Source organism: Elgaria multicarinata, chromosome 6, assembly GCF_023053635.1.
Source record: "Elgaria multicarinata webbii isolate HBS135686 ecotype San Diego chromosome 6, rElgMul1.1.pri, whole genome shotgun sequence".
NCBI lineage: Eukaryota > Metazoa > Chordata > Lepidosauria > Squamata > Anguidae > Elgaria > Elgaria multicarinata.
Window position 1 is genome coordinate 53,931,135 of NC_086176.1, and position 27,406 is coordinate 53,958,540.

Sequence of the window (27,406 nt, forward strand, 5' to 3'; positions counted from 1 at the left end):
ATTCTTCTGATTTTCTGCATGCAGTAATATTTGGGCTTCCTCCATACATAGGATAAATGTGTGGAGAGGGTGGGGGAGTGAGACCATGCTGCTGGTCTCGCCCTTGACATCATGTGCCCCACTGGTCCTGACCCCTTTACACATGTGTGTTCAGCACAACATCTGCAAAGGTGCACCTATTGGCAAACAATTCTAGATACATAGGTGTTTCACACAATCAGGATCATATCAGGGTTCCCTATCATGTGGATGGCTTCCCATCATACGATGTGCATTATACATCAAGAGCCATCCCTTGCCAGATGTCATGCTGAATGAAATTATGTAAAACAAACAGGGCCAGTGCTTCAAGTGATGTTGAGCATAGAGCTCCTGAAACTTTCCCACTCTCTCCTTCTTCACGTGTTTATTTTATGTATGGGGAAGGTCTGAATAGGGCTAATATCTTTGCTATGGCAAGAAATAATGTTGTGAGATAACTATTAAATTGTAAATGTAAATTTATGTTGGCTATAAAACATCATAGTTGACTTCTGATGATTGTTTCCTGCAGAACTTTGGCTGAATACACATGGAATAAATCCTTGTTTTACATTCCAAGCTGAACCAATCCTAGATCAATTTGTGCTATATAAGCAATGTGTTGCATATATAGAAGTGGTTCGCATGTAATGACAATCCATTGGTTTAAAACCCGATGGGCTGTCATGTGCTGCCTGCAGCATGTCCACCTCTTTCACTTTTAACCCACAACCCATGTTCGGCTCCTTCATAGGTTGTACAGCATTATGTTTAAATCTGGACTGCTGGTTTGTTTAGAGTTAAACAAACCGGTGATCCAGGTTCATATGCCATGCTCCACAACCTACAAAAGAGCCAATCGTGGGTTATGGAATAAAGTGGAAGAAGCCGGCACGGTCCCTCATTGTGCACAACAATTCATCGGTTTTTAAACTGATAGGTTGTTGTTATGTGCAAACAGGCCCAGAATGTCAAACACTATCTTTCTACTTAAGTTAAAAATGACATAAATGTAAGGATCACAACCGGCCCCCTACCCCACACACCTTTGACATAAAGCCATACAAGAATCAAGAAGAAATGCTTGAATTTGCCCTTTGCCTTAAGTACAGTCATTCAAATGTATAAACTGGCATCAACATTTCTACCTGTAAAATATGTAATTGGTTTGCCTTTTCTGGCTCAAAGTAAGGTAGGATTTTGGGTGGGGGGGAACCTGTCTCTACAAAAACACACACATACACACATTTTAGCTTTCAGAACACCAATAGGATTTTATTTTAATTGCTTCATTAAAATATTTCAAAGTCCATCTGAAAACCTCATCTGCTCATCCTTAAAACTTCTTTAATCAAAAACAGCTTCATTTCCCTTCTGATGCCCTGCCTTGAGAGAGAATTATGTAAATTGGAGGAAAAAAATAATTGGTTGCCAACCTAAAAACTGGTGGGAATATGCAGAGAATGCAGAATGTGAATAATAACTGAGGGGCATTAAGTAATAGTTACAGGAGGGATAGACAGAGAAGTATAAGCCAGTGGTGGAGATATAATGTCCATATTTCATTTGTGTTGAATTCTTAAAAGAGGCTTCCCATTTTCTTAACACTTCTCCAACTTTAAGGAAACAACTTCAGGGCATTTTCAATTAAGTGAGTATAGAGAAATTATTTCATGTTTATTTTTTAAAAAAATAAATCTGAATGTAATATGTAATAACATTAATTGATCTTTGGTACTCAAGAAAAGAAAGTAATCAATAAAAGCAAATGCTTTATTGGCCTTAAGAAGGTATCAAGCATCTGACTGAAAGACCACAAAATGCATGGTATTCAAAGGACGTTGACAAACAATATGATCAAGAACTATCTAATTTTACAATGCTTCAGCATTTATGGTTGGCCATTGTTAGACTAGAGAGATCTAATTTACAAGAATTGCTGTTCTTTTGCATTAGAAGAAAACGTGGAAATTCTAATGCATCAGCTAAAATTTGGTTTTGATTGGAAAATCAATTTACACAATGAAAGTCTCAGACCTTAACAGGGTTACCAAACAATTATTATTTAAAACCAGCATATTTTCTGCTGTTGTTGCAAAGAATAATTCTGCTATGTAAACACAATTCAATGCCACAGTATCTGTTTTTGTTAGTCAGATATTGTTCCAAAATTGTCTGCTTGGAAGCCATCCAGTTTCAAGCTAAAATTTTGATTCTGAAAAGATGTATACTTTTAAATTATGCCCAGATTCACTCAGGGAGATTCTTTAGTCACATGAGTCAGTGCAGCTGCATTGCAGAGAGATAATTAAAAAAGGTAGATATCAATATGAAACTAACTAAGCCATAACTTTATGACACAGAATAATCTAAACTAGGACAAACTTTGGAGGGGGGTGTTCTACATCTTAGGCAAGGTCTACACTACTGCTTTAAAACAATTTATAACAGTAGTGACAACTGTTGGGGCCCAGGATGTACTCTACCTACAGTTTCCAAAACTTTTTCAAAGTGTCATATCCTGTGTGGTGCAGAACTGGCCTTAATGAAAAATGCTCCAGGGAATTGGTCTGGCAAGCCAGCCACAATGCCCCCTTTCCTCAAGTTTGAGCCACTAACTAGCTGGAAACTGTATGCTTTACCAAGATGAGAAGGTGGACAGCAGGTCCTCTGACAGCAGCCACCATCCTGGTTAGCGCTGCCGTCACAAGAACCAGACATCCCAGTAATGTTCACCTGTCCCTTAACTATCTAGAGATGAAAACTCCTCAATACCTTTCCAAACTCCTCAGTCAAGTTGCTCCTTCGGCCTTCACATTGGTCCAGTTGCAAAATGTAGTGATATAGTAAAGCTGCTTTGTTTTAAGGCAGCTTTTCCTCGCCAATCCTGAGAGAAAAGGGTTAAAAAGTGCAGGTCAAAAGAAGTCTGGGGTTCTGGCTGTGTCTCCTTCAGCCCCTCAGGCTTCTGCAGTGAACTCCATTAGGGGAGAGTATGTAGGCTGCCTTCAAAGGCAAGCAAGGTCTACATTCTCCAGAGTTTGTCTCCACGAGGCTGTCCTGCCCAGCACCTCTGGGCTGTATAGCATCATGTTGCCTACATCTGGCTGAGAAGGAATTGATGGGGTGCCTGGCAGCTGGGAACACCTCTTTTTTGCCTGCTCCATGCTTTAGTATTTCTGAGGGTATGGGGAGAGCAATAGAGGAATTTGGCTGGTTTTAAATTGGTACAGCTTCCAGTAGAGAAAGATTTGCACTGAGGCTACCCTGGTGAGCACCCTGAGGCATCTTTATCATCAAGGGGTATTTATCCAACCAATGTCTCACAACTGCCTGGCATGTGAGGATATGGAAGGGAAACCACATAACTTCTAAGGCTGTCTAATCAGGGTGAGACAGTGTGGACAGGTGCCTCCTCAGCACCTGGTAAGTTAAGGAGGTGAGGACAGGGATAGATCAGTTCAGGCTGATCTGTTGCTGGGAGCCAGGTGGAGTACACCATTAGAAGGGTATCCTCCAAGCTCTCATCTGAAGATTAATAGCCTGCATTGAGGGGTTGCATTAACCTGTTGCTAACGTGTTTTGCTAACTGCAGACCTTTATTAATGCAGACCATTAATAAAGCTGTGTGTCATTTATCAAAGGGATTCCAGTAGGAGAGGCAAGGTGTGTTTCTCTTCCTTCTCTGCTCTCCAGTTAGTGGTGGCCATCTTGAGCTTTAAGAGAAGCCATGTTGGTACTAGAGATGAACTGTTCATTAAAAAAAACCTTGTGCCTGGTGTAGAAATGACATTCACTTTGGGTGAACTTTGAAATGGCTGACTCTTAAGCAAGTTCCTCTACAGAACAGACAGGAAGGAGCCAGCTTAACCGCAGAAACTAGCGGAACCAGAAACCGTGGAACCAGGGGTCAGATAACTTTCCTATTGAGTCAACAAACGTACTTTGCACATGCTCAGTTATTTCATGCCTACGTGACCAGAACTTGCTAATAAAACAGCTGGCCCACCCAGCAAGAGTCAGAGAGGTGCTCCTTGGCAGAGGTGCATCTTTCTCCATTGCAACGATCTTTAAAGACATGTTGGAACCTAGAAAGTGTCTCTGTTGTGACTTGAGCCACAAGAAGTTTAATTTCTTACCTCCCCACCCTCTGTCTATTAACCATGGTTTTCATCAGGGCTCATGCCAGACCAGGGTGGAGCCTTGGCATAGTGCTGCAGATGGGCTCTCCTTTTAGTTCCAGTTATTTTTATTGTTGTTATTATTCATTACATTTAGATAATGCTCCATAGCTGAAGCTCTCTGGTTACAAATCAAGTCATTTGACGAGGTCCTGCCACATCATCCCTGCCGCCATTGGCCCCTCTTCCACTGCCTCCTCAGCCACCAATCCCCTTCCTCTTCTAGTGGGCTTACCTAGCAGCACCAGTGCTCTATGCATGGGCATAGTGCCAGGTGGTGGCCTGCCATGTTACATTTCCCATAATGCAATTTCTGGCAGTGCATTGGTGCCAGTGAGACCTGCCAAGTATGTAGGCTTGGTAGCTGGCTGGGTATGGCAGGTACTGACTTCAGGTTATTTATGTATCAATGGAAATAATTATTAATGCACGTCTTGAAACCATGGAGTTGGATGCTGGATCCACTGTGCTAGTGGAAGTGGGCTTCCCCACCCCCTCCATAATAATAATAATAATAATAATAATAATAATAATAATAATAATAATAATAATTTCTTACCCGCCTCTCCATCCTGATCAAGGCGGGGAACAACAATACGTATAAAATACATAAAATATTAATTAAAAATATAATATACATTGATTGATTGATTGATTGATTGATTACATTTATATACCACCCCATAGCCGAAGCGCTCTGGGCAGTTTACAAAAGCTATAAACAGTGAACATTAAAAAGTATACAAAATTGAAAACCATCAAAAATATAAACAGTATAAAAGCAACAGTATCAATTTTTTAAAAAACAACAGTTCTGGGGTCCGTTAAAAAACAAACAAACTTAGCATTGTTAAATGCCTGGGAAAAGAGAAAAGTCTTGACCTGGCACCTAAAAGATAACAATGTTGGCGCCGGGCAAGCCTCATCAGGGAGATCATTCCAGAATTGGGGGGCCACCACTGAAAAGGCCCTCTCCCTTGTTGCCATCCTCCGAGCTTCCTAAAAAACATACTAAAAACACCCTAAAATTCCACTGGATAGGCCTGCTAGAACAGATCAGTCTTTATAGCTTTCTTAAATGCTAAAAGACTGTTAAGTTGACGAATCTCCTCCTTCTTCCCATGACAGCCCCTTGAAAACACTATACAGAGTCAGGTGACCCAGCTGAATGGGGTGAGCTGTGGTGTGTGGGGGAGGAGAGATACCCAGAAATTGGGTGGAGGAACCTTCTGTGGAGCTCCTCCTCTCGCAGAAGGCAGATCCTGAATCGAACTCATGGTTTGCAAATGATGGCTTGCATCATTGGGCAGGTAATGTGAAATTAACACAAGCAAAGGAAGGTTGCGGGGGTGGGGGGTGGGGATTACATTGGAGAGGAGAGGAACAAAGGGGACTAGCATGTTCATGGGGTGAGTTTCCAATTTCCATAGAGCAAGTGTTATCTTTTCCCCTGGGACAGGGTGTACTTGCCAAGAGGTGGCTTAAATCAGCTTCTATGATTTCAGGGTGCTACTGCTGCAACCCCTCGTCCCTGCAAGTTCTGCCAATGTTGAATTTAGTGGAGTGTTGCTAAGTGGTTTGATTATAAAAGCTGGATATATTTATATAGTAGTGCTTTGTGGGCATTGTATCACTCCCAGTTGATAGTAGTATTGATTTCAATAGCTACACCCATTGTCAGCTTCAATTAGCACCCTGGTGAATCATTCTTCCCCCACTCCCACGCAGACTTTTGAAACAGAATAAAGTAGGAATGGAAGTAATTGGTGATATAGGAATGTAATTTTGCATATCAAAACCTGCTCCTTTAAAATATTTGCATGTATTTATACATTTGTTTTATTTGAAGCTCATACTATTCTTTAGGATTAAGAGCCATGTCTATGGCAATAAAAGATGTGAATATAAAATTTAGATTCCCTCCCAGCTAAATTATTTTAACCCCCTATTTATCATTAGTCAGTAAATTCATGCATAGTTTAAGGAGCTTAGCTGATTTGGGGTTTGGAAAATTAGCAATAGAATAATGTTTCATGTCTGAAGAGCAGACACCCTTACTGGTAATACTGGACTAATTAGTAATTCACATGATTTAGACAGCCTTTCCTCAGACTAAATACTTTATTGTTTCTTGTGTTTTTATCTGTGCTGCAAATAGAAGTTTTCAGTGCTCAGAATGTAAGCAATTTACATCTTTTCCTAACTGCTCAAAAACAGGGAAATGGTTGGAGCAATTATGCCCAAGGGATGCATACCGAGATGATGCTTTCTTAATGGATGTGGGAGATATCAAATTTACAGAGCTACAGAAAAAAAAAAAAGGTTGATGAATCTGGGTCATATTTTAGAATTGTGCCCGGAATGTTCATGTAAAATCTGGGTTCGGATGATCACAGGCAGAGAAGAAGCCACCGTGGCCCCTGACAGTGCCACTAATGCACCCTTCATTTAAATATTGTCCCACAACTTGCAGTTGGGTTGTATGGTGGTATGAAGAAACCCTGCCATGCTGTATGCCGGGTTTGAACAGCACACTAACCTACATTGGTATACGTAATTATATAAATGATGGATGCATAGGTTGTAGTGCCTGAATTTGCTTTCCTTTTCCCCCTCCTCCTCCTCCTCCCTCCCAATCCCCTTTCCTTTTGTGTCATGTCTTTTAGATTGTAAGCCTGTGGGCACGGACTGTCAAGAAATACTTTTGTAAGCCGCTGTGAGAGCCTTTTTTGGCTGAATGGCGGCATAAAAATTCTTAAATAAATAAATAAATAAATATATGGTACACATGTGGATGGCGGCGGGGGAGAAACCACAATGGCTTTCCCCCCCATGATCATCCAAACACCTCCAAAGTTTCATGGATTTATCTTAGGCTTCCATCCTATGCATAGGTTCTAGGGAATAGGTTCCATTGAATTCAATTGTGCTTATACCCAAGCAAATATACACAGGGTTGTGCTAGTCAAGAGAGAGATCCTTCATCACAATGAAATAAGGAGATGAATGGAAAATGTTAAAGGCCTTTGTTTGGCCAGTTAGGTCACCTGAGCTCAGTTCTCAGCTCAGTTCTATGTTCATACCTAGTACACTATTATGGCTCAATGAATGGGGTACCAGGCAAGGTCTGGCCTGTTTACTTGGGCTTTTGGTTGTTAGGTTGATTGTATTTGCAGACCCTTTATTTGTGTGTTTGGTCATGAGAATCTTTATGTCTTCTAACTGCTGCTTTAATTGTTATGTATGTGCAAAGGCATGCTTTCTGGGTTTATCTGCTGTTTATGTGTTTTTATGACATTTTGTTTGTTTGCCAGCTCTGGTAGAAATGTGGAATATGTTGTTTTTTTAAAAAAAGTAAATGAATTAATAAATCATTGTAGTAAGCAAAATTGTAATGAATCTTGGGGAAAGACTGTCCCTAAGTTAAGCATGAATTATAGGAATACATAAGGTCAAAGACAAAGAACAAATATTACTCAGATACACTGGACTATATTTTTAAAACAACAACTAGTATAAAGTAGCTACAGGCATTTTATGTGGCCTTTGGGTAAGGGATGCATGAACCAGGCACAATCCTATGCATACAGTATTTGGACAGAAAAAAGCTCAGATCTTATCCCAGCCAGGATTGTGCTTTCAGGGTGCAATCCCATGAAGATGGCCATAAGCCTTTGAACCTGGAGACTTACTGCTATCCAGTTCAGAGCGGAGCAGCAGCACAGGCAATCTTTGCCACTCTGCATCTCCTGCTCTGCATTTTGGCCATCTGGGGGATGTACTAAAAAGAAGGACACCGAATAGCCATTGAAATGCATTGGTTCATTCTGAACTGCCATAGAAAATTATTGGAGAATTTTAGGGAACATCTACAAATCAAAATACCTAAAGGGGATAAACATGTAGTTTTCATAAAAAAAAAAGAACATAGAATCAAAATACAAACTAACAGAGTGGCTTTGGGGAACAACTCCTATGATCCCCAACACAGCGGTTTCTAGGGATCATCTCCAAACACAAAAAGAAAACAGAATGCAATAAACAGAAGGTGACCAGAGTTTTATACAATCCTCCAATGGTTTCCTATGGCCATTCGGAATGAACCAATGCATTTCAATGGCCATTTGGTGTCCTTCTTTTTAGCACATCCCCCAGATGGGCTTTCTTGCCCATATAGCTGGGGCTCTGTGGAGCAGGAGGGGAAAAGGCTTGGAGGCCTGGGGAGATGGTGTAAGCCAGCCTAGTCAGTTCCCTTCCCTCCCACCAGGATTCCCTCTTTCCCTCCTCTCCCAGCTGGCATGGTTATCTTCACGGCCTCTGTGAGGGGGAGGGGGCAGGGAGCTCAGATTCCTAGTTTTGACATGGGAATGCTGACCAGCCTCAGATCCAGGAATTCAAACTATCTATCCCCCCCACCCCAATGACTCTACTCAGGGTCGTAGGACTGCTCTCCCCCTCTATTTCTGCTCCATGTTATTTTTTTCATGGGTTCATCCATAATAAGTCTTTTCTGTCCTGTTTCCACATCAATCTGCGTGAAACCCCCACCCCATGAAAATCCACATTTAAATAATCTTTTAAAACATATTTTATCTCAAAATATGAATTTCTAAATGTATTTTCTCTAGAAACATGAGTTTTAAAATGCATTTTGATCCCTTTTAAACTGTCAAGAACTGCTGTATTGCGAGTAATATTCAGAGAAGTGCAAAATCTATTGGATCGCTAAATTCTAATCTGCAAATTATTCCCCCAAAAATGAGGATTGAGACAGTTTGTATGGAAATTATCAAAGATCGAATTCCTCGAGCAGCCCTAATTCGGATATTTATTTAAACTTTCTGTGAGCAATCTTTGTCTTTTTGTAAAAAAAACCCAACAACCTAATGCTTTCTGCAAAGCTTAATAATTTGGCTTTTAGTGCTGCTTTTTTTGGTGCTACACTGTTAAAATATTAATATAAATAAGTAAAAGGCTCTGCAAATATCTGTATGTGGTATAATCAAATGGAGGAAAGAGATGGAGAAAAATGAGAATTTGACCTGAAGATCAGGATAAAGCTCTTTTTTTCCAGAAGAACTCAAAGGCAAAGGGGCAGGTTTAGGAAGGGAAATCTCTCCATCACTTGCATCATTTCAAATGTGATAGGGCAATACAATCAAGAACACAGAATAAGGAATAATTCTGTGCATACAGGGCAATGGGAAAGTTGACCCTTTCAGCTCTAGCTTCTATGAAAAAAGACAGCCACAACTCCTTTACAATAAAAGAAAGTGAAATATAACAAAATGTGCGGAATTAGATTATCTGTGTAGAAGAATCCATTTGATTTCACAGAAAAGGGGGTTACATTTCTTATTCATGCATTTTCTTTAAACCTTTTAAATGCAAAGTGGTAGCGATTGTTTTGCAGAGCCCTCATGGAATAAAAATGTAAACTCTTACATCTAACCACATCGATGAAGAGTCACCCTCTAGAAATTATTTTTCTGCTTCCATTTTCTAAATTTATTATTGCATTCTTATTCTGTTATTCTGCTCTGTGTATCTGCAGAAGAGGAGATGAGCATTGACATATTAAACTTAAATTAGCATTTCTGATGGGTTTGTTAGAGGCTGTTTGGGGTGGGGGCAGTGTATCTGCAGAAGAGGGAATGGATATTGACCAATAAACCCCCACAATTCATGTATGACAACTACCAAATTGCTAATGTGTCTCCATTATGAAAATCAATTAAAAAGCAAATCCCCTGGTCATTAAAAGGCAAATGTTTTCTTAAAATTATTTAGGATGAAATCCTATGTCATGAAAGTGCCCACTCATGCAAAAGGACCTCCTTTTCCTGTCCTCCCCACTGCACTGAGCTCACTACTTTTCCAAAATCTGCTTCAGAGGAAGCCAGGGTGGGGGGAGATGCGGGAAGGGTCAGGGGGAATGACTCCCCTCCCTGTTCCATGGACAGAATCCATTTTCTTAGCCAAGGGGAAATTGGGTACAACCCTTAACATTTATGGAAACTGGAGATAAGGAACAAACTTTTAATTTTCCTCTCCATGTAGAGTGAACAGGCCATTTAATCTGGCACTTTTTCCTTTTAGGTTCCAAAATCTTACCTACACCACTTAGGGCCAACTTTTTAATTACTGATGCAAACATTAACAAATAATGTAACTTGGGGTGGGGGAGGGTTGGAATCCATATTAAAAGTATGTGAAGCCTTTGAAATGAAAACTCTCCTTTCTCATTCCCATTTCCCATAGGACAGTTCTGCTCTAAAAGCAGCGTATTCTAGTAAATGTGCTACATAGCCATTGTCTAGATTTATTAAGCCTCTTACAAAACACCATGATGTTCTTTCCTGTGCCACAAGGACTGTTATTCTTCTATTTCATATAGGGTTGAGGATTTAAAAAAAGTGTTGCAAGCCATAAAGAAACTTTCCCTCGCATTTTCAATACATAACTTAATGAAAAGACGCCATCAAGAAACAAGAATAATAGAGTATGGGGAAATAAATGTTCTAGCCCAAGAAGAAAGGATTTTAAAGACAAATATCCATCCTGAAACGCACCAGTAATAGTCCACTAAATGCTCCCAATAGGATAAATTGTTTGGGAGGATAGATAGTACAGTAAGGATTGGGATATGTTTGTGTATGGATTAAAGGAACTAAGAAGAATTTCTCAGCATGGCTCTTCCCAACTTACCTCATCCCATTTGAGGCATTTTATCTCTAGCCCTTTGAAGAACAGAGCATGAGGAAGAAGCGTGGCTGTCTGCACTGCCTATTGCAGCTCACACAGTCGTGGGCTAGAAATGATGATTCTGTCTGATGTGGCTATCGGCTTTTCTACATGAGGCTTTAACCTGCCACTTTACTGAGGCTTCTGCTTCTGGATTCTTTGTGGAACCACATTTTTTCCTGGGTGTTTGTATCTTTCTCTGCCTTTATATTACTTGACCAGTAGGTGGCGCTGTGGTATAGCAGAATTCCCTTGTTAGAAAGTGAACCAAAACACTGTAATAGTTGCAAATATTGTCCTTTTGTGCAAACACTGTAATCTATCTATGTATCTATCTACGTCTAGAAGAATTGATAGGTTTAATTGTTAGGCTTAATTTGTTTTTGTGATTTTAATTTTTTGTATATTGTTTTTAAGTGTTTTTATCCTATGTAAACTGCCCAGAGAGCTTCAGCTATGGGGTGGCATACAAATGTAATAAAAATACTAAATTTTCGACAAGGTGTTGCTTTTTCAAAGTTATAATTCAGAATTAATATTATTTAGCCTGAAAGACGTATGTATAAAACTTCTTTGTATATTTTAATTTTATGGAAATTCTTTGGAAGTAAGAGAGCAATCCTAAGACCCCTAGACAGCATTTGAGGGGCCATACGATACAGCTGATCTCCCTGGCCTCAGAGTTGGAGATTTGACTATGGATTATGGATATCTCCTGCTTCCAAGCTCTTCTCCCAGCCTCCATGGAAATTTCCAGGATGGCTCCCTCTCTTAAAGACAGAATTCCAACTTTGGGGAATTAAAACAAAACATTCATAACCCATTTTTTCTTCATTTTTTTCAATTTTTTGAGACCCCCCCCCCCAAAAAAAAGGCTTTGGAAAAAACTGGAAGAAAACGGTGAAAAAACTGTTTTTTTTTCCTGGTCCTTCACATCTCTACTTGGGACCAAGAATTATGTAATCATCAGACTTCCATACTTTCATTCGAAATAGCACCAGGGCCTCTTTGAAGTTACCATTCCTTAGTGCTCCAATCAAACAGAAGATTGGCTAATTTCTGCTCTAGAAATTGCATACTTTTGATCATAACAGCTAATGTGGGCTTATCTGTCTCATTCTGGGACTTTTATATTGAGTAACTGTCCTGTCCAGTTTTGATATGCCAGGTAGAGGTGACCAACTAATAAGCCTCTGTTGGCACTCAAGCAGGCTATTTTTTTTTCTGCCACAACCTTTAGCAATGCTGGGTAGTAGCTGATTTGTGGGAAATACGTGGTTTTCTGTTGGAGAGGTCTTGTCCACCAAAACCTTGGAATCCCAACCTGTCCACTTTGGAACTCCCTTTGTCTTAAATGCCAGTGGCATCATTCACATGGTATCAAGCACAATGAAATCATCATAATCATTCAGTGCTGCAAATCTTTTGCAGTCATCAAGTGGTATAAGTCCTTGATAGCTTTGGGATGCTTTCAGATGAGGTTCATTCATGGATGACAGGGGGTTAAGAACATAAGAATGTAAGAAGTGCCATGCTGGATCAGATCAAGGGTCCATCTAGTCCAGCAATCTGTTCACACAGTGGCCAACCAGCCATCAGCCAGGGATAAATAAGCAGGACATGGTGCAACAGCACCCCCCACCCATGTTCCCCAGCAAATGGTTCATATCTTGTCAACTTCCATTTGAAAACCTTGAATGTTTTTCTACCACTTTCCCCATCTTTTTTCTTTCCACATTAAATCCATTAAGGAGAAAGATGGAATAGTTCCAGAATGTCTTTTGATTGGTAGTGCTAGGAGCCCTCCATCTGCAAGTCCAGAGACCTCTTTAAAAATGGGAAAGCCAGCTTGAGTGGGTGGGATTTGAAGCAGAGCAGAGGCATAAGGAGCATGGGGGATAGGTGAGGTGGGTGTTCATGCTCTACCCCACAATTTTGCAAGAAGCAAGACACATTTGGGTTAGGTTTATTAGATCTGCATGCTGGGTTAGAAGTCTGATGCGTCTGCATCTGCGTTCATATAGTTATTAGCATTTAGGGCAAGCTTTATAGCAAGTGAGTACTGAACCACACTTTGTTGCCATGGTTTTGTTTTGGAATGCTTCCGGAGGAGTGATTATCAACCAGCCAAACTAAATGGAATTATATTGAAAGTGTTTGTAATAAAAGCAAAAAACCACAAACAAAACAAAAAACTTTTCATTACATGAACCATGATAATCAAATCAGTTTAACTAAACGTTCAGCTGATCTCATCATCTCAGAGATAAATTCATTTTGGATCCATAGCTTGTACCAAGGGCGGCCTTTTATGCGTGTCAGAAGCCTTTCTAGTTCCTATTTAAAAGTAACACCTAGACACATGCTAAAACTATTTTTGCAATTAACTCATAATAAAGCCTTAAATGCCACAAAACTGCCCTCTGGATTCATGGAACTTCTCTAGAGATGCATATGCTGTGTGCATTTTAGAAATGTTGTGTAGAAATAGGCTAAATGAATTAACAGCTACCCCTCCTGAGCCGAGCACACCCATCCCAAAGGGAAGAGGATTCAAATGTTTACCTTTTAATAGTATTTCTTTCTCTGTTGTACATGCTGATCCTGAACCTGCTGAAAAACACTTCTTTCCTTAGGGACATTGCTCTTTGGTCTTTGCTGATCCCAGGCGTTCCACTCTTCCCCTCGGAATCTGGGCCTGAAAGATCAATGAAAAGTGTGAGCATATTGAGGTTAAGTTGTAAGCAAGTACAACTTGTGACATACAACATCTTTACTAAACACAGGGAACATTGGTGAAGGCCTTAACTTCCAGTTTTCTGTCTTTGTAGAGTTTAACTAAACATGAGAGAGTCTCAACTTTGGTCTTAAAGCAACAGGGTTTTTGTTCCTTGTTTTTATAGAATAGAGGAACTAGCTTAAGTAGGGTGAGCATATAGAAAGGAGGACAGGGCTCCCATATCTTTAACAGTTTCATAGCAAAGGGAATTTCAGCAGGTGTCATTCATATTCATGCAGCACCTGGTGAAATTCCCATTTCATCACAACAGTTAAAGCTGCAGAAGCCCTGCCCTCTTGACCAGATACAAAAGAGGAATTGCCTTTTCTATTCAACTGTTAAAGATACAGGAGACCAATCCTCCTTTCCATATGGCCACCCTAGCTTAAGGGACAAGTATGTTGTATTCAGATGCAATGAATCGACTCTGCACTGATAAATACAATCCATCCTCCAATTTTCCCTCTCCCTTTCTACCCTTGGAAGGAGAAATCCTACTACAGGTCTAAGTTTTCAAGCCAGGTCAGGCGGATGACTGCATAGGCATTCCTCTTATTCAGGTAAGAGCCATGTGAGTAGACCAAAACACTAGCAGATGTATTGGTCTACAATTCCCATCATCCCCAGCCAGCACAACCAGCCAGGTTGGGGAAGGCTGCATGATAGAATCCTCTTGTGGACTAAAACTTGTTTTCCATGCTTCCAAGAGGCTATGTCAGTGTTGGATGAAGGCATCTGGTCAGCACCTTGGGTTTTATAAAAGGGACGGCCAGACTGGCATAGCAAAATACTTGCACTTTCATTCACTGAGTTCTTGCATTCACCAGGGGATTATTGCTGAAGCATCACTCTATCCACCAAACCAGAAGTGTTGAAGTGAACTGAAATCCCCCCTCAAGTGAATTCAGGATCTGTTAAGCCTGAATGCAAATACAAGCCCTTTTCACAGCTGTAGTTACTCCTTCTGGCACCAGAAAGGATACAGCTGTGCTTAAGGTCGGCGCATGCCAAGCTGAGTTTCTTATTGAGAGACTTTCTTCCCGAGGCATTTATTGTGCGCTCATGATTCCTCACTCACAGTAGTTTGTGGGTGCTTAGTTTACACAACATCATTATTCTCCCTGTGGCTCAACAGTCACGTGCACATCCCAATGGGCTCCTGCCTTTCGTCACTTGCCGCACATGTGCTGGTTAGGGTGACCATATGGAAAGGAGGAGAGGGATCCTGTATCTTTAACAGTTGTATTGAAAAGGGAATTTCAGCAGGTGTCATTTGTATATATGGAGAACCTGGTGAAATCCCCTCTCCTTCACAACAGTTAAAGCTGCAGAAGTCCTACCACTTTTGTATCTGGTCAAGAGGGCAGGGCTCCTGCAGCTTTTAACTATTGTGATGAAGAGGAAATTTCACCAGGTGCTGCATGCATACAAATGGCACCTGCTGAAATTCCCTTTTCTACACAACTGTTAAAGATATAGAAGCCTTGTCCTCCTTTTCATATGGTCACTGTAGTGCTGGTCCCTTTGCCCAAGACGTGATGTGGCTTGAAAGGGGGCTGGCATTACGGTTGAAAATACGATTTCCCACTTTTTGTGTGTTCAGCTTAATCATAACTCACAAAGCACTGTAGGTTTCCCCACTGATATTACATTTTCAGGGAATCCAAATATCTTTTCTCCTTTTTATTCACCTGCTGTATTTTTCTAACACCCTGACATCAGTATTTGCTGCTGGGAAAATGACCAAGGAAACAAAAGGAAAATGACACACATGCCTATCATTTCATGGGTGTTGACTAGTAAACACAAAATAGTGACTTCTGCTATATCTTTGAGTTACAAAGCAGCCTATGGGCTGTTGGAGAATGAAAAGGTTATTTATTATACTATAGCTATAGGGAGAGTGAAAGATAAATTCCAAATGTAAGGAAGCCAAATAAGGAGGAAATAAGTAGTTCTTCTAAGACAAATGATACAAGACTCTGGTGTGCCATAAATTATCCAGCTACAGATGACAGATGATATGTGTGTGTGTGTGTGTGTGTGTGTTATTTTAGGGACTGTAGAGATTTTATATAACATCTTAAAATAAGGTGATAATATATAATTCACCATGGTTATGGGAAAAAGCTGTCAGGCATGCACCCCGATGATATGTCAAAAATACAAGAAACAAAATTGTTAAAATAGTAAGTGCCAACAGAGTAGGTAAGCCAGGGGGATTCATCAACAGCATATTTGACTGCTATCGGCTGGATGCAAGACACTATACTGTGAGGGTCCTCTTATAACAAGGGAGATGAAATGCAGTTTGTGCAGCCTGAAATAACACATTATCTAAGTTAGGAAACTCTTTGAAACAGGCCCCCATTGAACTGGCAAAATCAATCTTTCCCTGATTTATCTGGTTAGGCTTCCTAAAAAGACACATCAAGGTTTTCCCAATGATGAAACATTATTACAGAGAGTAAATAACGACTGAGTTTCCTCCGGGACATTTTCCATCAACTTTGATGGATACGAGAACAAGCCCTTACTAGGAAAATGCTTGTGTAGTCTACCTCATGTTTTGATTTGAATTGTACTTGTTCTCTTTCTATCCCAATTAAAAATATAAAAATACGCCTTCATACCTAAGTGCTAAAGGCATTTCAAAGGTCCATATTCCTCTCCCCTTATCAATCCCTTCCCAAAATGCAAAGATCTTGCTTTCAGAATCAATGACAACCATATAAATACACACTATCTATGAAATGTATTCAAGATAGGTGACATCAGTGTTCAGCAGTGCCAATTAGCACTGCTAAAGCAATGGCCTTGCAATGACATTATGGCTTAATATGCTGATCTTGCAGGCAGCAAAACCATTTCGCACTAGCGAAAACCCAATGATGCCAAACAGGTAAGGGGACTAATGCCATTCTTCCATACACTTTCCACTGTTGTGGAACTGCATCACACAGAAATGGATCCCAAACCACTGTGATATTGAGAAGTGGGGGTCCTAGCACTTTTTCTTAACAGTATACTTTCATAGAAATAATAATAATAATAATAATAATAATAATAATAATAATAATAATAATATTTGTTATCCAACCTCTCCCTCTGGATCAAGGCGGGGAACATCACCAAATGTTGTATGTCAGCCTTTCCCAAACTGATGCCCTCCAGATGTGTTAGACTATCATTCCTAGTCAATCTGGCTATTACAGTCCAACACACCTGGAGATCACTGGGGTGGGAAAGACTGCAAAATACCTTTATAAGTTTTTTTTTTTTAAAAAAAGATGTTTATTGTCTAATAGGTAGTAACTGCAAGTATTCAGTCAATATGCAAAGTTGTGACTTTCATTAAATTAGCAAGTCTGGTCCATACTTCAGCACAAGTGAATACTGGTGTATAGAGGAAGTAAACATCTTTGTTTTAAGCTCATTATGTTTAATATCAATATTTATGTATTATCTATTATTAACAATATATGAATGATATTGTTTAAATAATGATTCGGAATATTAGTATTATTTACCTACTTCGGTTATAATCTTGTATGCCCTGGGAAAGTGTCCCAGTGGCTTTAAGATATATCAGATTTTACCATCCAAGTGAAGGAAGAGATATCCACACTTGGAGAGGAAGCTGTGAGCTCAGATCTCCCATCCCAACCCCTGCAGAAATGTCCATAACCCATACATCCCTGACACTGGAGCTCTGACACTGGGCGAGATTAAAAAGGCGTGGCATGGATGGACCAAAGGCCTACCTTTCTCCCCTCCCCAAGAATGCTGCTCCTCCCTCACTTCCATTTTGCTGGCAAGAACTCAGCAGGACTTGCATTTGGCAGAGGCAGTGATATCAGAGCATTCCAACTCTTCCACTGAATCTATATGATAACAAATACATGATGTATCTGCCAGTGGAGGCTTGTAGCTCCAATTTCAGTGGGGTTGTATATTTGCTTTGTGTTTCAGCCACAACTCTAAAGGATCTATCCAAGATGCTGATCCCTTTCCAGGTTCAGCACTATGGATAGCATCTTTAGAGTTCTGATTGCTTCTGACTGAAACACAGGCCATGGCTAGACCAGGCCTATATCCCAGGATTGCCCCAGGATCATCCTTGTACATCCAAATGACGCACAGGGGATACCGGGAGCAGGCAGGGACAACCCCTCCATTTGCCTGGGATAATCCTTAGGTCTAGCTAAGGCCACAGAGTGGATTTACAGTTCCACTGACATTAGAGCTACTAACTCCACTAGTAGTACTTTTTAGAAGCAAAGAACCTTGCCTTCTAATTCAATAGAAATCACAATGTAGGTTTTTTTTATATCTCTGCCAGTTTTCACTAGAATTTGTCTTTTAAATAAAAATGTGTTGTTGTTGTTTTAAAAAGAGATATTTAGAATTTGTTATACTTTTGGCACCTATTATATATTTATCCTATCTAAACTTTCAATAGTAATTTAAGTAATTGCTATGCCATTCAGTAATTTCATTTGAATGGCATGCATTCAATAGTTGTCTTTTAACATTTCCCACCTCAAGCTGCTTATACTATATTTAAGCCAAGAACCCATCTTTTTTGTGAATCTAAAAAAGCATGGCAGGTGGGTTTTAAGAAGACACCATACAAAGTATTTCAAAAAAGAAAATCAAAGGTGAAAGATGACAAAGGCACAAAAGAGATGAAATATTACCATTTGTAGAAGGTTCTTCCTTCTAAAAATCATGTTCATCATTAAGGGCGGAATGCCAATGGGAGATTTGCACATGTAAGAAGAACAGAATATTGGCGTCAAGATCCATCACACTGATATGAGAGTAAAATTTAGCTGGGAGTGATTGAAATAATTGATTGCAGCTGGGTATGTGCCCAGAGTTCACAATCAAAAGATTTCATGGGGTTTCTAAAGTAGGGATGTAGGAACTGACTGGAATAATTGAATGACTTCCGATGGGCGCAAGTGACACCACTGCTGCTTTAGCGTAGGTTTGAAATGAGGGGAAGCAGCAAGGATTTGGTTCACATTCATAAAAACTGAAGGATGCTCTAATATTCAGAGGCTATGATAAATTTTCACACACATACTTCAAAGTTCAGAGCTATTTAATGTTGATCTCAGTCCCTCAAAATATCCTTCCTTCCACAATTCAAGCTGAACTTTCCTTTACGGTGAGTGAGTTTTGGCATTCACTTTTAACAGCCATTGAAATTCCTTACTATATTCAATATATTCAAAATGCTAAAGCTACAAGGTTGTATCAGTTCTAGACCAGTTTACCATTAATGGTTCCTCCTGAAGCATCTTGGGATTTGTGATGTGGTTGGTGAATGTCCTGAGAATTCTTTCTTAGAATTCTTTGGCAGTGACAGAATCACAATTTCCAGGATTCCCTGAGAGAAAAGAATGACAATAGCCCTTTTCTGATGTTAAGCTGTATAGAAATGAACACATATAGGTAGAAGGAGATGACAATGATTGGGTTCAGACAACACAATAAGCAATGGTAGTTTAAATAGGTGACCGTTGGTTATTTCACCAACCATGGGTTATCATGTTTTATGAAGGGATTTTTTTGACCACCAGTTGGTTAATTGGCCAAAATAGAACACATAAAGAACCAACGCTGTGGAGAGTTGGCTATTTGAACCATTGTTAATTATTGTGTTGTTTGTCAGGCACTGTTGGTTATTTCATTGGCCATTGTTTGCTATTTTCGTTGGCCACTGAGTTGCAAGTCAAGAGTGGTCAAATTGGTGGCTTCCATGCTAATCCAGCCGGCAGGATAGTTTGTTGGCAGCAATGGCTGATGGGATACTAATGGGAGGACTGAGTGGGGGTGAGATGGTGGGGGATGAGTGAATCAACTCAGTGTGGACTAATAGTCAACTCAGTGTTGATCCTAATTTACACCACAGTTGATTATTATCATGTCATGTGGGGAGTATTCCCTTTTATCTGAATTATATACTCCGAGACAAAATGTCATCTGACTCTGCTTAAATACAGTATATCTGCAATGCAATATGAAAAGCTCTGTTTATCTGAAGGCACAGTAGAACTGCATTCTTTGAACAAATATTCCTTTCTTGATAATGTCAAGACACCAGTTTCATGTGCGGGGAGGAAAACGTCTAGGAAAAAAACAACATTGTCTTTTACAGTGCATTTGAAAATTCTCATTAAATAATTTGGTCTTGGCAAAATTACATATGATTAGTTAATAATTTCAATTTTATCTCAGTAAAGGAGCAAGGTGGGAGGTCTGTTTGAAGCTAGCTTTCTGGGGGGTCTGAAAATCCTCATCCTTGTCAAATGACAATTCCCACTGAAATACATTTAGCTAATTGCATGAGGATATAATATACTTCACCCCCTACTGAAATTCTACCTTAATCTAGGTGAATAGTAATAATATGTTGATTGACAATATGATTTGATTCCCTTAGTAGTATTTCAATTGGATCAATGTGCTTAAATGCTATGTAGCTGAAAAGTTTTCATATTATCGAGCAGCATGTTCCATCTTCCCATGCTCCCAGTTCAGTGGATGTGTTGAGAAAAATAGTACTGTGAAAAACTCCTTTACTGATAAGACCCTTCATGGACAATATACCATCTCTGCAATCCTTGAGAGAGCTAAATATCTCCCAGGCTTGACCTTGGTATAAGGAAAGCTAATTTATCACAGAGGTCAAACCTCTTCCCCAGCCCAATAAATCTGTCTCCTAAGTCTGTAACTACCACCAATCCACAGGAATTGGCCTTGGTCTTTGTCAATCACCATACCGTGGACTTCTGGCTCTCACTCTTCCCTGCCACTCTCGTATCTTTCCCACATAATTTATATAGGTAGCCTTTATGACTTGGGCTTACTGCTCATTCCTGCTGTCTCACCCCACCCATTTCCAGAATGCTGTAATCATCTCAAAGAAGAGCAATACTGGGCAATAGCTCAGCTGGGTCTCCACCGTTGCAAGTCTCTCACAGATTCATCTAAAATTCAAATACCTTTCCTCAGAGGGTAAAGGTGTCTATTACTCTAAAATCTGTTAGAAGATTCACTAACAGCAGACTTTTCATGTTGGAAGTGTGTACAAGTTGGGCAGGTGCGGAATTAACTCAGATCACTAACGTGTTTGATCTGCAGGGATAGCACATCCATTCCAAAAACGACATGCAGTCAGAGCCAGGTTCTAAAATACATTATTTTATATCTTATCAGATCCTTTGAAATTTTAAAAAAGATTGGGGTGGGGGACATGAACTCTTATGGTTGTGTTGAATATATATTACATTTATTAATGTATTTGTTGCATTTATATCCTGCCTTTTTCCCCTTGGTAGAAACCTAAGCCACTTACATGATCCTCCTTCTCTCCATTTTATCGTCAAAACAACCCTGTGTAAGTTTGGCTAAAAGTTGGTGTCTGGCCCAAAGTCACTCAGTGAGCTCCATCGGCAAGTGGATACTAGAACTTGGTTCTCCTGAATCCCTGTCCAATACTCTAACCATTTCATTAAATGTATACATTTGTGACTTGAATCACTGAATATTATCGATTCACCATCACCAAACAAGAACAATATCTAATGATCTCCTGTGACCTGATCTCCATCACACAAACAGAAATTTCTTTTAATATATTTGACTGGCATGATGCATTTTTCTATATCAGTTACTTCTCATTATCTTTGGTGGTTGCTGTCCAGGAGATGCCTCATTCTATTTCTCATTATGTATGGAGTTCTTTTCTCTTTCTTGCCTGTTCACATCCACAGATACCTAAGAATCAAGGAAGTGGCATGTATTTAAATAACACACACACACACACACACACACACACACACACGATGTAACTATAATTTAAAGCAAGCAGTTCACTGGTCAGTGGTTCTTGTCAGGAGATGTGCCCAATTCCCCATTTCAATCTGTGCTCTAATTGCTAGCAAACACATAATAGAGCTGTGCACAAATGGCCTCTCAAAATTCTCCATCCTATTGGGGGTGGGGGGGACGGGACACAATTTCCCCAAATTTCTCCAGAGAGAAAGAGGAGAAATTCTTAACAGTTTCTCACAGGTCAGCATCACTATTGGCAGGGCTTTTGTGTTGCTATTGCAAGTGGCGACAGCATCAACTATATTGGCAGGCTGGCCCCCATTTTGCATCCACTACAATGGAAGTGTGAAGAAAGCAGTGTTGTGTCCAGCTCCAGGGAAGAAGTGGAGTTAGTGCTGAGCCAAAATAGGTCCTCCAGTTTTCTTCCCCCACGAAAGAGGCATCCATTGTTATGCCTCATGATCAAGGTGTTCTTTAATGTATTTATTTTTGAGTTTACCTAATTTTTGCAAGGTGGCTGAAGATGTTTTCTTTCATTTACACAGCTCTCTGTTGCTTTGCAGCTTCCCAGGCTGCCTGCACGTCCTGATTTGAAATAAACCTATGGGAGGAATTGCCACATGAGGTCTTCTCCTTGGCTTTAATTGGAATATGGGAAGCTGAAAAGGGTACAGGCTGGGAGAGAAGGTTGTAAATGGAAGACAGGACACTTGAACACACTCCTCAGGCACCTCCTAAGCAAGGTAAGCACAAGAAACCAAAATCCAACCCATGATAATTTCTCAGAAATGTTATTCACCATTGAATTTCATTTTGAAAGCAATTTATTGTCTATCAAACTGAATGTGAATGAGAAAAAGGTGTGATTTTTTTGGCATAGCACTAATTATAAACTCAGAAATTGAGACAGCAACAACGAAGGTAATTAGTGGATTTTCATCTTATGCATTACATATGATCAGTTAATGATTTGCATTATATTACAACTACTCCAGATAGATAGTTATACATGCTGCTCTCTAGATTACTCAAGTATGTGTGAGATGAACTTTATACTATTGTGCTTCCCTAGCCCTCTTGGCAATTGACTGCAGCTTTATGAGAGCATTTTGAGAAAAAGTGTGGGGTAAACATTTCCATATTATCACTGTCAGGCCTGGTGGTCTTGCATCTAACATAAGTTGCCTCATTAAAAATATCTGGTCTGTTGTGTTTTTCTCATGTTCTGTTAATGTGATAATCTCTTCAGTCACTATCAATGAACTACTGACATGTTGTTTGATGCCCCCCATTACAGCCATCTGTTCTAGTCCCTACTTTCACTAGCAGGTGATGAAGTGATCTGAACCTAGAAAACATATCCATATCTTTTCAATATCCTTTGTAGCTTGATGCTCCGAGTCTATAAACAGATGGTTGCATGGTTATGTGTTCATCAAACACACAAATCCTTAACCGAGCACAATGGGTGGTATTATTTTTTTCCAACTCATATGACACGTTTTAACAATCAAAAAGTGGTTCACGAACCAGCTGACAAGAGGAAAATTAAAAGTGGCAAGTTCCTTTCCACTTGCTGTTTTAATCGCAATTAAGATGCCATCAACTTTACATCAGGGGTTGTGGAAAAGAGAGTAATATAAATAAACAGGACTTTTAGAGAACGTAGTAACATACATTTTTGTTGAAGACTGAATCTGATTGGATAGCTTCATTGTAGTAGTGTTATGATCAGAGCAAATTCAATATATATGTGATCCTTAATTAGAAACATGGCCTAGAGTCAAACTGCTTTATACTTTTCTCTGGGCTTAGAAAATATCAATTAAAAAATACAAATTCTGAAAGAAACAGATGTAGCTGTTCAGTACACAATTATACCAAGCAAATTATACCAAGTAATAAAGACACCTGGGGCAGAATCCAACAGGATTCCCATCAGTTATGCCCTGCCAATTCCATAGTGCAAGCCTCCACCACTTGTGCAACGTTGATAATTTAGCGCTTCTGAGGCAAGCCAACACGAGTGGGAAATGTTCAGTTTTGGAAGGACGCGACCTACCTCCTTCCAGAAACTAGGGTTTCTACTTGTTTTCGAGCTTCCTCTAGGAAGTGCTACATCTCCCTGATCTCCCTTGGAATCAGCAGGACCCATCACTTGCAGAAAGGAATTGGTGGGACAGAAGGGAATCAGCAGGGATATAGGCACCCTGTTGGAATCTTCTCCTGGAATGGGGATAGAGATATTCCTACTACTATTGTGATTCTCCCAGAATTTCCCTCCAGGCCATATGTCAGTGTAAGAGAGGCTACTATTATTTATTTATTTATTTATTTAGAGTATTTTTATCCCGCACCTCAGCCAAAAGGCTCTCAGAGCGGCTTACAATGTATCAATAAAGAAGACAGTCCCTACCCTCAGGCTTACATTCTAAAAAAGACATGACACACAAGGAAAAATGTATGGGGAGAGAAGAGGGAGAAAATAAAAAGAAATTAAGGAGACTGCTTAGGTTGGTGGGAAGGCCCTGCTCCGTCCTCTCATCTCCCAATGGAGGGGCAAACCAACAGCTCCTTCTTCCCCACAAGGTGAAGATGTTAGCCCTGTAGGGGAGGGGTCCAACTGAAGCAGGCTCTGATGGTGCCTGCCTGCTCCAGTCTCCTACTACCAGGGGTTTGGGATGTGGAAGAATTACAGTGATAGGCAAAGTCATAGCCACCTATGGGTAGAATCTGGGCTAGGACCCCAATTCTCTTACTTGGAAGTAGAGATGGACAAGCTGACCAAAGTTCACCTCAAACTAACTTGGAAATTACCCAAGGTGACTTGGGGAAAAGATCCAGGAAGCCCTGGATATTTTTTAAAAAACACACGCAAAATATTCTTTTTATTATTGAATTTTGTTTTGACAGGCTTAGAAAAAATACTCACCCATCTCTTCTGCTCTCTCCTTTCACCAAATCTCTCCTTCCAGTCTCATTCCCCAACAACCCCTATTCCCTTTTCTTACCTTTAGTGAGCAATTCTATGCCTTACAGAGTTGTAGGATTTTTTTCTGTCTAAACATGCATGATTTTTAATTTTAAATGGGAATGAAAGCATGGGAAAGAGGGTTTCTGCTTCCCTCCCACCCACCTCTTCTTCACTCTGGTGTATGCTGGGCATCAGTATACCACAGTTCTCCCAATGTTTTCTGCAACTGAAGAAGTAAACGGTAACCTCTCTGATGAAACTTAGCTTCATGCAAGGTGGCCTTAGGGCCACACTAGACAAGATTGCAGAAATCCGTGATTGTGTCCCCCATCCCTTGCATGGATTATTTCTCTAGTGGGGAAAACAGTAGCAATGGAAAGGGAAAATGGCATGGGTAAAGGGATGAAAAAGCCTTTCCTCTGCACCACAGGCCTGATCCAAATAATCCCCTCATCAGTTAATTTTTGCAATCATTTGAAGAGGTGGAAGATGCGATCTATTTTGGAACTCAGAGTGTGACAACACTTGAGACTGATGGAGAAGTATCTCACAATGGAATGTGATTGTTTCAAAAAGAGCAATGCAGGCACCAGCACACTGAAAGTGTACCCAGTCTACCCAATAAAACACAGATGTAGTTGAGCTTAGACCCATTGGCAACAATGGATGCTGTCTTAACTTTGTGTAGGACTGTAACCATAGTTTGAATTGGCTGTGCATCTGATGACAAGAATGGCATGGATTTTTGCTACTGCAAATACATCTGTAATCTCTGCCAGTCTTGCTTAAGAACTTTAGGGCCACGATCTGGACTTACTATTAGATTTTTGTTGAAGGTACAAAAAAAATTGCTGTTGTTTAAAACTTTTTTAATGGTTTACATTTATCAGAGAATATAAAATTATACATAAAAATACATTCAATGTATTATTCATTCATTGCATTTATATCCCACCCTTCTACCAGGGATTTCAGGCTGACATTCATGACTCTTCCTCACTCCCACTCACTACTTTATCTTCATGATAAACCTGCAACGTAGGAACATGGGAAGCTACCTTATACTAGGTCAGACCACTGGTCCATCTAGTCCAGTATTGTCTGCTCTGGTTGGCAATGGCCCTCCATGATCCCATCATCTGCTTCTTCTAAATCATCTATCTGGAGATGCTGGGGTTTGAAGTTGGGGCTTTCTGTACGTAACCCATATGCTGCACCACTTGAACTACAGGTTAAGCTCAGAGATACCGACTGGTCCAAGGCTGCCCACTGAGGTTTGCACTTTAGTTTCCCTAGTAATAGTCTGAGGGCATATCCACATGGGACTTTTATCCTGGGGTTGTCCCTAGGTCATCCCCGTGCAGCCACATGATGCACAGGGGATCCTGGGGGCAACCAGGGACAACCCCTCCATTATCACGGGATAACTGATTGCCCAGTAATCTCAATTTTGCCTGCGGTCCCGGAACCATGGGAGGTGTGGGTGCCAGTCCCTCCTGGTGCCTGCTTACTCTCAAGTAAGCACAGCACTAGAAACGGATATAGGGCCATGCTGTTTAGCTCTGTGCCCATCAGGGGAAGGGGTGGCAGCAATTTTGTCACCATTGGGATGGCAGGGAGGGGGTTTGGGAGCCAATTTCAGGGGGAAAGAGGGGTTTTTTTTGGCCCTTACTTTTTCATTGGAGCAAGGCCTCACTCTTGCAAGAGTGGCCCCACCACTTCTAAAAAAAAGAAAAGGTGGCCATGATATCTGCTATTTCCCTGGATGTCGCTCACCATGTGTGAATCCAGGGGGAGGATCTCACGATCAGCATATTGGGAGATCCTCCCTCCTTTCTCCCTAGGTGTGGACATGCCCTGAGATTCCATCACATGGATTCTCAATGTTATCAGATAAGAATATATGTCATTCAGATTACCATAATTAGGAACTATAGTAATAATAATTTAGGTGAATTATGAGCAGGGATGCTATCAGTCCTATATTTTCAATTAAAAAAAACCGCAGAGTTACTTGCCACTTAACTTCTTCCCTTCCAAAGCATGCATGTACATTAGCAATAATTGTATGCTTAATCATTACATACACACCATTCTGGATCCAAGTCTATACTGGATTCTATTTGTTTCTTTTGTGTTCCTGTTGTTCTTCTTTGTTCCTTTTTTTTTTCTTGACTTCTAAGCTATCATTATTTTTGCAGATGTACCTTAATCTCTGCCAAACTTCTTTAAGGATTTTTGGAATACCATCTGGATTTGGACTTGCTTAGTGTTTTGTTTAAATACAGGAAAAATTAGGCAGATATTTTTTATTAGAAGAGTACAATGCATTTTGATCTTATAGCTCCTCCTCCCTTATTTTCTATGTTTGTTTCCTCCAAACATAGGGTGGTTGTTTTTTGAGCATGGTTTCCTTAGTGAATTTTTGCATATTAGATTATACAAGTTTCCTGACTACCTGTGGGTATTTGGTAGCATCAGCTCATTAATTCAATCTTTTCAGCTCAGTTATCTATTTTGGTTTCTGCAAAAATATAATTATTGCTAATTATGTGGGCTTTCTCAAATTACAGATGCTCTTGATAATAGGAGCTAAAATTAGAATTAAGCAAATTGTAGATTTCCTTGCATGTAAAACCAAATCTCAAGGATATATCTGAGCTACTTACTTGAACATATCTCATGGTTGCAAACATGTTTTCCATTATAAATAAGAGGAATAATTGTTTATATTTTATTGGCAATAATATATTTAGGTATTATCTTTATTCTAAATAATATTTCAAAGCATGACAAGTAGCAGTTACAATACTGTGTTACAAAGTTTATAGCAGTTGTCTTTAATAATTAAAATGTATGTGT